Raw genomic sequence first — 11493 nt, 5'->3', positions numbered from 1 at the left:
ATGAAGAAAAATAATTTTATTATAACGAAGAAGAACTAGGACCACAAGTAGGAATTGATAACGGTTTGGTTTCGGCTTAACCAATTTGGCCTTGTCCAGACCAAACTGGTCAAGCCTAAACCGGTTTGGGAGTTTCCAAACCTAAAACGGTTTAGCCAAGCCGATTAAGCCTTAACTGGCTTGGCCCAAATCGGTTTGGTTCAGCTTGAGCCATCCCAAACTAAGCTCAAACCGGTTAAGGAAGCTTAAGCCTAAACCAAACCACATAACCGGGCCGTTGCCGATTCCTAGGTCCACAAGATTACATAAAAGATTGATGTTGAGTTCCTCGAATCCCTATAGGTGATAATCCTTGGACCACTTGCAAAGCTAATTCAGGCCTAACCATCATGCATGGTTGCCCCCTTTTTTGTGGTTGTGCATAACTATCACATGCGTGGTGCGACAAACAATAATGATAACAAAGAAAGTATTGTCAAGAATAACGTGAGCATTGACACGATCATAATACCGAAACATTACAATGGTTAAAATGTAAGTGTCATATATAATGCGATAATAATGCAGTGCTTGGGTGGACGAAGAACCCCAATGCACTTGGGTCATATGGGGAACCGTATAGTTTTGCGACCGGTAGGGGCATGCCCAAAGCGAGAGGTTTGGCCTAAGTTCAATGGCTTAGCAAGTTAAGCCTCAGTGGAACCATCATTGGAAATTGGAACCATGTATCTATCGTGGGTATTGGATATACATAGTAGAGCCAGGACCCTCTCAAAGTGACATAAAGTGTTTGTTAACTATATATATGTCCCACATATAAAGGCCCATAAGATATAGAAGTATATATAAATCTGCAGAGAATGGCTATGGCTTTGTCCCTTCGGGGACATCTGATAAAATTGGAACGATACAGAGAAGATTAGCATGGCCCCTGCGCAAGGATGACACGCACAAATCGAGAAATGGTCCAAATTTTTTCCTTTTTCTCTGCGCTTATTCTGCAGTAGTAGTCATCAATCGCCGTTTTATTATTATTAGGTCACAGTGGTGTTTATGGTTTCTGTTCTTGAAGAAATGATGTAAATCGGGGGTCAAGATATGAAAAATGACATGCATGCATTTCTGTCTGATTGATTGTTTTCTTCCATAGGAAAGAAATCAGAATGTTTTCTGTTAACAAATGCATTAACTGATTGTTTTCTTCCAGAAGAAAGAAATCAGAATGTTTTTTTGTTAACAAGTGGAATTATAACGAATTTGTTGCACATGGCAGAAGAAGGTACTTAAATTAGAGGACGGGAATCCGCATATATGTAGGGTTTTGTTAATTTTACAATTATTGAAAGTAGAGTAGGATAAATCTTGTTATCAGAACGCCATTGTTTCCTGGTGCATGCAAACAAGCAAGCCTAGTAGAACTAGTGGCTACAAATACTACTCGGAATTCATTGTATGGAGCCAAATTCTAGCATTATATATATCCATATGCTCCATACATGTGTCTACCGTTAGCATTGATCACTTTTTTCTTCTGAGTTTCACTTGTAATACCAAGTTTAATGCAAAAACCTGATGGTTGCACCATGATTCTACTATTATAGTTCCGAGACTCATGATCTTCAAGGAATTGAGCTCTGATATTGTGGGACATGCAAATGTTTCATTATGCAACCTGACTAAGCACGGGCAGAGATGACAATGTTTAAAATTGTGAGGTTCTTTGTGGTTCCAAAATTTTGGGAGGTTTTTGATTCCTCATAGTGATCTCCATCTCTGCGACATACAGTTAGTTAGTGGTAGCCCAGCCCAATCTTCTCCATACACAGTAGAGAGAGGTTATGGAAGGCAAAGAAGATAAAAGCTCAGAAATGGGTGCAACATGTCTTCACAAGTTATCAAGTCAATGTTGCACCTTCCATATCCTGCACTTTCTCAAGACCTGAGTCTAAAAAGATTTTTAACATTTTTCTGTTTTTGCTATTCCATGGCTCAAAGCTCAGAGATTTGAACTAGTGATTATTGACAGTACAGCATATGCACTTTAATTTACATGTTATTGTTTGGTAAGTGTATATGTATGTATACATGCTGATATGGCTGAATGTATACACATCTTCTTCTTCAATAATAATCAAAGATTATCTCACAACCCGAGTAGGGCTGCTATGTACCAATCTCTTCACAGCTATGGAAAGGACAACTTCCTGTGCTTATTTATAAGCTTTCTGTATTTGAAGACTTATGCATGTGGGATAAGATTATAGTCTTGTTATTAGTGAGGATGCCATTGGATGCATTTGCATACAGTAAATAGATAGAAGTAGCATTGTGCCTAGTTTTGCATCCATGAAAATCACATGCTTGCTACATAAAATGGAAAACCCTAAGAACTTTAGACTCATGTCCTAGCTATGAACCCCCAAATGACATATTTCATGTTTGACTACCTTTAATTCCATGTGAAGTCATTATTACACCCATTTCTAGGCTCATTTTGTTTGTAACTCTAACCAATACTTTTTCCCAGCTCAACTCTCAAGTTATGTAATGAAGTATTATTAGCACGTCGAAAACATACAATGCTTCTTTAAAGAGGACGGAAAGAGTCGATTGATTTGTTTATCGTGATGGACTTTATGAAAACAACTTTTACAATTGCTCGATTTGTTAATGCAACCAACCATGTGTTTGGTTGAACTCTTTCAGCTCGAGAAATGGAAGAAGAAATTCTATTGAATAGTCATAGTGACTTAGGTATTAACAATGACCAAATAAGAGTTGTGTGGCTATTAATTAGACATCCATGATTACTTATGTATTCTGCATTTAAACTACATGGATTGTCTATGCAAATTTCCATGGAAAGAAGACAAGAAGAAGAAACCAATGATATGATATGATTGTTGATTGATTATAATTCATTATGAAGATGGAATTAAACAAGGAGGTTTGAGAAAAAATTTAAACCATTTCTCGATTTGTGTGTGTCATCCTTGTGCATGGGCCATGCTAATCTTCTCTGTATCGTTCCAATTTTAACAGATGTCCCTGAAGGTACAAAGACATAGCCATTCTCTGCAATTATATATATACTTACATATCTTATGTGCCTCTGTATGTTGGACTTATAATAGAATGAATCCCCCTTTCCATCGCATGGATGTGTTCATGTGCATGGGTCCACTCATTCATTCATTCATTTGGTAAAAGCTATTTGGTAAGTTCAAATGGAACATATGAAAAACATGAGCTATTTTCTCATTATCTAAATCACAATGAAGAGGTAGCATGTGGCATCGTGCTAATCTCATAACTTCTTGTTTATAAAAGTTTTAGCTTTTGGCTCACAACCTACATTTCTCAGAACATCTAGACCAATGACATGTGGATAATTCCATGGAGGGAGGTGTTAAAAAGAATGTTTGTCTCAATTGAATTGCATGGGTTTGTATCCATGGAAGTAGTAGTATCCAAAGAACCATCTTGTAATAAACCTCACATATAATGGAAGGGTAAAGTTAAGAAGAAGGTGGTGCATATATATAGATAGATATAGATATATATTGTCAATTATCACTAATTCCAATCTGAGCTTGAGCCACGAGATCAACAAGAGAAACTATTGAAAAGCTTTTAGACTCAAGTCTTGAGAAGTGCAAGCCTCAAGGTATGAAAAGTGCATCCAGAAAAATGCCATTCTACCAAATTTATCCCACAGTCAGAAGTCTCAAACTAAAACAAGGTTATAAATTAAGCAATAACAAGTTATGTTTATCAACAATGATGAGATTGGTGCATGTCAGCCAAGCCTAGCTATTGTTCTACTGAAGAAGTGTTTGTACCCATTTCTGAGCTGATGTTGACTTCTATAAGCTCTCTCTATGTATGGATTAGATTGGACTATTACATGTATGTCATGGAGATGGAGATCGTTATGAGGAATCAAAGACCTCCATACTTTGGTTCCACAAACAGAACTTTGTCCTATAGCCCATGCTTAGGTTGCATAATGAAACATTAGCGTGTCATAATATCAAGTTCAATTCCTTGAAGGTCTAGATGAGAAGAGATATGATTGATTTGTGATTTGTTGTGACACATATTATGATTGACGACCAAAAGAAGTTTTACAATTACTTGATATGTCCATGAAATGAACCCATGGTAGAGTCAAAGCACAAGCATTTCTTTCATGTTATTGTGCATATTCAGTAAATGCAATAATGACACATTGTACCCATGTAATTGAGAAATGCAAGAAGCTATGCTACTCTTGGTTTTTCCACATTGTTTTTTATTTATTCTTCCAACAATTGTCTTGATGATTTGCATTAAACGAGGCATTTTGGGTCCTCTATGATGTAGCACTAATAGAAAAGTTCTATTAATTCATGGGATATCAAAGGACCTTAATTCTAATTCCTTAGAGGACTATAGTGTTTGTAACTACTAAATGAAAGAAATTGAATTACTGATTTCCTCATGTAGAGTGCAATCGCTTGATGATCTACTAATCCTTTTTTGTATGTAATTGCTTGAAGACAAGATTTTACACCCATTCATGAGCTCATTTTATTTGTGGCTAATTGGACCTTTGCCTCACTCATAGTTAGGATAATAATGAAAGATTATTAACATGTTGAAAATGTATAACTCAAAATTGAGTTGTTCAAAGAGAATGGCTAAGGTTTCATTATTGTATTCTACCCATATTTAAATTGTGCTAGTGTTTCATTGTGCTTAAACCTATTTCGATTTCCTTCTTTTGTTATCCTTCCAAAGGCCATCTCCATAACTCATACAATTGAAGCTTTGATTCCTCATCTTGATGTCCACCTTCCAAAGACCATCTCCACAACATATACTTGTATCTTCATAAGATATATAGTAAGCTCATAAATCAATGTAACAATGTCTTCAAGAATAATCATTGCAATAAGCACTTGAGTCTAAAGCTTTCAACCTTTTCTCTTAATGCTCTCGTGTCTCAAGTTCTTGAAAGTGAAATAGTAGTTAATGACATAGTTCAAACCTATATGCTTGTTCCTCTCCTTAATATTATCACCCTTCCCTTGCTGGAGCGAATAGCCCAATGTATTGGACTCATGACTCGAGTTTTAGTATCCAAAGTACCTCCAAAGTACCATGCCTGAATGTAATAATATTAGAACTAACAACCTCACCTTGCCCCAACCATGGGGGCCAGTCAATGTGTTGAGAGTGATGCTCCCAATATATCTGAGAGATTTCATGAGGAAAGCAATAATCATCATTGCTGATTTCTGATGATAGTATTGGTACTTATCAATCTTGACAGAAAACAATCTTATCGAGAAGCATATCACCGATGAAGGAATGACATTAGTAAAACAAGCAATAAAAAGGCTGAGAAGAAGGTTGTAACTGGATTAGACCAGGCATTTGTACGGAATGTGTTTGAATTGCATGATAAATATCTACAATATGTGAGTAATGCTTTGTACATCATTCCCTCTTTCACAAGGCTCTAAAGGAAGCTTTTGAAGTCTTTTGTAACAAAGGTGTTGTTGGAAGCAGCAGCGCTGAGCTATTGGTTGTATTTTTTAGCAGACATGCTTCTTAAAACTAATGGAAGGATATATTGTTTAGAAAAAAAAACAATCTTATCAATATTTTGAGCTACATTTGAATGTTTTTTCCATACCTTTTACTGTGCATATAAATGCCATTGTAACAAACAAATCATATTTGTGCAGTTCTCCACAAGTTCCATGGAACAATTTGTCCTTATCTCTTACATACTTCGAATGGAAAAGGAAGCAACTATATAGTACATATGTGTTTGAATATATATAATGGGAATTTTGTAGGCCTAATGAGAGGATGCTGAAGAAGACCTCAATATTATAAACTACCTACTACCCATCATGGAGACACAGGGAATGGAAATCCTCACCAATCCAATAATTCATAAGATTCAGCCAACTATAAATTATCATAAGTAAGTTAGGTTCATTATTTGAAGACAAGACACATAACAGAAGAGGAGCATAAAGGTATAATTACAATTTGTAACCAAAAACATGTAACAAGAATTTTATCAGCTTGATAACTATGGTCACATGGGAATGTAATTCCTTGCAAGGCTATTGTGACCCTAGCTATTAGAATTCCCATGTGAATATAACTATTGAATGACAAAAAAATGAAGTACTAGTTTTCTCGCATAAGAGTGTGAATTGCTTGATAGTCTACCAATGCTCTTTTTCAGTAATGTGTGCTCTCTTAAGATAATGGATCCATATCACTAATGATGTGAATTTGACCAGCTTCAAATGGATTGTTGTTTTAGTTAAGCTCTGAATGATATCTTCTCCATATAGGGTGGTAACTACGAAAGAGCATCTATCAAATTGACAAACTAGTTGCGCAACAAAATCAATTCGTTTTCCGTTTCCATTAATTATCGTTGATTAGTATGGGAATGCAAATAAAAAAAATTCCCTCAAAAATCTAGGGACATACCATAATCACAATGTCAATACTGGATATTCCATCGCCATCATGGAGGCATGAAGGTCTCAATCCCTCCCAACATGTCACGTCCTATCCTTGTAGCAATCTTTATGAATCCATGGACTCTAAGTCTCCACCTGCGATACCTCCATAATAAACACATGGAATTTGTCATTTGGGGGTTCATAAACCAATACATGCATGAGTCTAAAGCTATTCAATTTTTTGAAGCAACAACCGTATAAAATGGCTTGTTATAATAATGACAAGGAAAAAAATTTGGACCATTTCTCGATTTGTACGTGTCATCCTTGCGCAGGGGCCATGCTAATCTTCTCTGTATCGTTCCAATTTTATCAGATGTCCCCGAAGGGACAAAGAAATAGGCAATCTTCATAGTTATATATAAGCCTATATATTGTACATGTCTTTCTATGTGGGACTTAATCGCACACCCTTGATAGAGCGTGCATGTGTTCGGTCATTCATTCATAGGTTCTTCTTGTAACTTCTACTATGCCAAGTGCAATTTGTGGTTCATCATCACGATGTGCTTAGGAGATAGAGTAATACATAATCTTTGCTTATGAACTCGACAAACATGATGATCCATCTATCCAAAGATGTGGAGATTATGATCACGCAAATGTGAGTTTATCATCATTTAATCAATCATGATTCACCACATAATGTTTTCCTTGTGTCTCCTAAACCTATTTTCTCAAGGTAAATTGTATTATTCATCCCGAAGGTGGTGTTAGAATGGATACCTGGAGGACAAGTTGTGTCCTCACTTCGTGTCTCATTCATTGGGTATTTGTCCATATTGTTCGTTTGAGCAATAAGCATGTTTAACAAAGGCAACAAGCCAACTCTATAGATTTTGTTTCTTGCTTGCATGTTGGAGCAAACACAATTTGGGTTCGTGGCTCAGCTAAGTACACATTTCAACCTACAACCACAACAATCAAAACAAAATTAAAAACACAACCCTAAAGCACCACACCTCTTTGTAATATGCCTCACATAGTCCCTACCATGAGAGAATATAATGTGTTTGGAGTGATGGTCTCAATATATTTGAGAAATTGCATGAAACAAAATAAATAATGATTGTTCTTCACTTATGAAGATAATGGTGGTACAATACTGTAATCAAGGCTCAATAGAATATGCTTATGGAAATGAAGCAAGAACCTCTATCAAATTATGGGCTAAATTTGAATCACTTTTCATACTTTATTATGCACATATATGCAAATTGTTGCAGTAAAGCATTTTTGCTTGATTCTCCGCACTCTATTATATCACTCATATATGAATATGCCACTAGTGTATGTGGAAATCATGCATTGGGGCCAAGTATTGCCATTTCTGTGAAACTACTATTTTTCAATATCTCTTGCATGCTTAGAATGGAAAAGGAAGAACCTATATACATATGTGTATATATAATGGGGAAATTGGTGGGCCTAATAAGAGCACACTTCAAGAAGACTTCAATGTAATACATTACCTAATGTTGGGAAAACCAAAATACCAATTGACAAGCAAGCAAAATGAAATCAAATAATTTGTTCTTCACACTTAATTATTGTTGATTAATATGGGAATGTGCAAATACAAAAACTCCCTAGAACATCTACAAGCACACCAATTTAGCAATGTGAACTTTAAGAGGACACACCTTGGTTTCGAGTCACAATGACAATACCATTTACTACATCACGTCACAAATGGAATCTTGCAACCATCAAGTTTACACTAATCCTTGTATTAAAATTAAACAAATGTTATCACGATAAGTGGAAGAAAGTCATAATAAAAAAACGGGAGATGCATTGTGCACGTTGATGTGAATGTCTTCCTAAAATGACAAAAAACGGACAACCCTCTATTTCACTTTTCTTCCTCAAGTTTGGAAATGGTTTTTTCTCCCCCCAATGGTATCTATTCTACTTCCACCACCCACACTATACACCTATATAGTGCAAAGAATGGTTTTTACTTATGAATTTGAGCAACACTTGACATTGACAAAAAAGAGGACTCAAGACACATTGGTCAAGGATAGAAGCTAGAGTTTCGATGCAAACTTCACTTGACACGGATGCGGGTTGAGATCGAGATTGTTTATGGCTTCCTCCTCCCTCTTAGTCACTCTCAGTGTGTCTATCTCTCACACTCTTACTTGATACAGATCACATTATTTTTCTTTGTCTCACGCTATCACTATCTAATGGTGAGTGCAAAAATTGCATAAATAACCCCCTACTTTTTACTTTTGCTTTTACGATAATGTTCAATAGTCACAGTCACATGGGAATCGATTAATGTTCATCAATTAAGATTTACAAGTGACCAAATGTTCTTTCATCGCATCTCTAATGATGTTAAAGGGGTTGTCTCTCATTGTAGACAAATGAGATCAATAATACATCCATCGACTCAATATCCATTAAATGAATTGTTGTAAAGGGAATTTAAAACCGAAGCCAAATTTGAAAAAATGGGTAACCATTATAACAACAATGGTCTCAAATCAAAGCATTTGTATCAAGCCTCGATACACCAATCACTTACATAGTAGCATACACACAACACATACATACACATCCATAGTAGCATGTACACAACACATACATATACACTTGCCAAACATAACATGTAAATTAAATTATAGCTTGAGCCATGAGATAGCAAAAACAGAAAATGTTAAAAAAGCTTTTTAGACTTAGGTCTTGAGAAAGTGCAAAGGGTATGGAAGGTGAATACAGAAAATGGTTTTCCTATCTAAATTTATCCCACATACAGAAGTCTCAAACAAAAAACAAGCATATAAATAGAACAATAAGAGGAGGCTTTAACCAGCAATGAGGAGATCGGTGCATGGCAGCCAGGTCCGGCTGCAGAAATGTCTTGATTTCTTGTGAAGAAATCCTACACCTATTTCTGAGCTTACTTCTTGCCATCCGTAAGCTCTCTCTATCTATGCATGGAGAAGATTGGACTACGACTAAATGTATGTAATGGAGATGGAGATCACTATGAGCAATCCAAGACCTCCCAATTTTGGTACTACAATCAAATGGAGAGATTGAAACCTCACAATTAAACTTTGTCCTCTATAGCCCCGTGCTTGGGTTGCATTTAATGAAACATTCGCATGTCACAATCTCAAGTTCAGTTCCTTGAAGATCATGGTTGAACATCCAGATGGGAAGAGTTTATCGATTTGCGATTTCTTATGACACATATTATCATCAACGGCCAAAAGATGTTAAATTATGATTGCTTGACAAGTCGATGCCATGAACCAACGGTAGAATCAAAGAATGAACACCTCTTTCATGTTATTGTTGCATATTCACTAAGTGCAAGAATGTCACATTGTAGGCATGTAATTGAGAAATGCAAGAAGTTATGGCACTCTTGATTTTTCCACATTGTTTTTTATTTCTACTTCCAATAGTTCTTGATTGTTATGAACTCATGCATGTACATATTGGCAGGACATTAAGATGTAATTGTGATGGCGATAATGTATTTATTTTTTGTTCTGATTAAGTATATCCTCGTTTTAAATGGTCCTTGTAAACCATCACTGCCCTTGTGTTTAGTTACCATGGAAGTGTCCATGTGAGTTGTTGTAAGGAGATATGGGATCCTTCCTTTCAATGTGCGTGTGTTTTGTGAAGGACATTAGACCATATGTAGGAAAACTTGATCCCAGAGTGGTGAAATATATATTTGTGGGATACTTTGCCACACAAAAAAGGTATGTTTGTTGAGCATGGATGTACATTTTCGGTAGTTGCAATTGTATTATAAACAGGAAGTAACTTCACCCCACCCTTTGATTACTCAATTGACATTGAAAATATGAGGGAAGAAGGAGATAGTGGTGAGAGGTTGTTGAAAATAAGGTCAATACCTTTGTGCATCCCGACACCAATTGAGAAACAAGTGAGAGTAGGAGATGAGGAAGAAGAAGGAAAAGAGGAAGAGGAACTTGTATTTGTTGGAACTCAAGCTGAGGTAGAGTTAAAGGTGTATACCCAGAGGACAGGGCAGAATGAAGCAAATATGAACACGTCTACAATGCCACTTGTGCCATCAAGTCGCATGTCCCGACTTGCCTCGACTTTTGAAATACCTATAGAACTCTCAAACCCAGAAAACACAGGTGATATGATTTCCAGGCCTTCTCCTATAGCGGTTAGGAGGACCTCTCGTAGTAAGGCAAGAGTCCCTCATGATTGTTATGGTTTTCCTCAACATATTGCTTGGTCTACCTCTTATTCTAGCATATCACCTACACATAGAGCATTCATTGCATAGAAAATGTTTGAAAAGCTATTTAGACTCGGGTTTGAGGGTGCATCCAAGACCAATGGCTTCCTATCTAATTTATCCCACATTCAGAAGTCTTAAACTACAAGAAGCTTATAAATTAGTGAAGAACGAGGTTGTATAGATCAGCAATGAGGAGATTGGTGCATAGCAGCCAAGCCCGGCTGTGATACTTCCTTGATAACTAGTGAAGACAAGTTGCACCCATTTCTGAGCTTTTTATGTTTTGTTGGCCTTCCATTACCTCTCTCTATCTATGCATGGAGAAGATTGGACTACCACTAACTGTATGCCATGGAGATGGACATCACTATGAGGAATCAAAAGCCTCCCAAATTTGGAACCGCAAAAGAACCTCACAATTAAAACATTATCATCTTTGCCCGTGCTTTGTCAGGTTGCATAATGAAACATTAGCATGTCACACAATATCGATTTAAGCTCAATCCCTTGAAGATCATGATCTCTCGGAACTATAGTTGCATAATGAAACCTTAGCATGTCACACAATATCAATTTAAGCTCAATCCCTTGAAGATCACGATCTCGGAACTATAGTTGCATAATGAAACATTAGCATGTCACACAATATCAATATAAGCTCAATCCCTTGAAGATCACGATCTCGGAACTATAGTTGCATAA

At 36.4% G+C, this 11493-nt stretch overlaps 3 non-coding genes across 3 annotated transcripts; 1 reads left to right on the top strand and 2 right to left on the bottom strand.

The window, feature by feature from the left end:
* The first annotated feature begins 874 nt into the window (after positions 1 to 874).
* On the top strand, positions 875 to 977 carry LOC147862160 (U6 spliceosomal RNA). The gene has a single exon (XR_015530069.1). It is a non-coding gene; the product is annotated as a U6 spliceosomal RNA (small nuclear RNA).
* A 1978-nt stretch (positions 978 to 2955) lies between these two features.
* On the bottom strand, positions 2956 to 3058 carry LOC147862159 (U6 spliceosomal RNA). The gene has a single exon (XR_015530065.1). It is a non-coding gene; the product is annotated as a U6 spliceosomal RNA (small nuclear RNA).
* A 3710-nt stretch (positions 3059 to 6768) lies between these two features.
* On the bottom strand, positions 6769 to 6871 carry LOC147862158 (U6 spliceosomal RNA). Its single transcript, XR_015530061.1, has one exon. It is a non-coding gene; the product is annotated as a U6 spliceosomal RNA (small nuclear RNA).
* Between the last annotated feature and the right edge of the window lie 4622 nt (positions 6872 to 11493).

The sequence above is a fragment of the Azolla caroliniana genome, unplaced genomic scaffold, assembly GCF_043228905.1.
Source record: "Azolla caroliniana isolate FFs.n. ecotype wild unplaced genomic scaffold, voAzoCaro1.0.p SCAF_7, whole genome shotgun sequence".
Taxonomy (NCBI): domain Eukaryota; kingdom Viridiplantae; phylum Streptophyta; class Polypodiopsida; order Salviniales; family Salviniaceae; genus Azolla; species Azolla caroliniana.
Note: the sequence above shows the minus strand (reverse complement) of the source record. Positions and strands in the feature narration are given on the sequence as shown.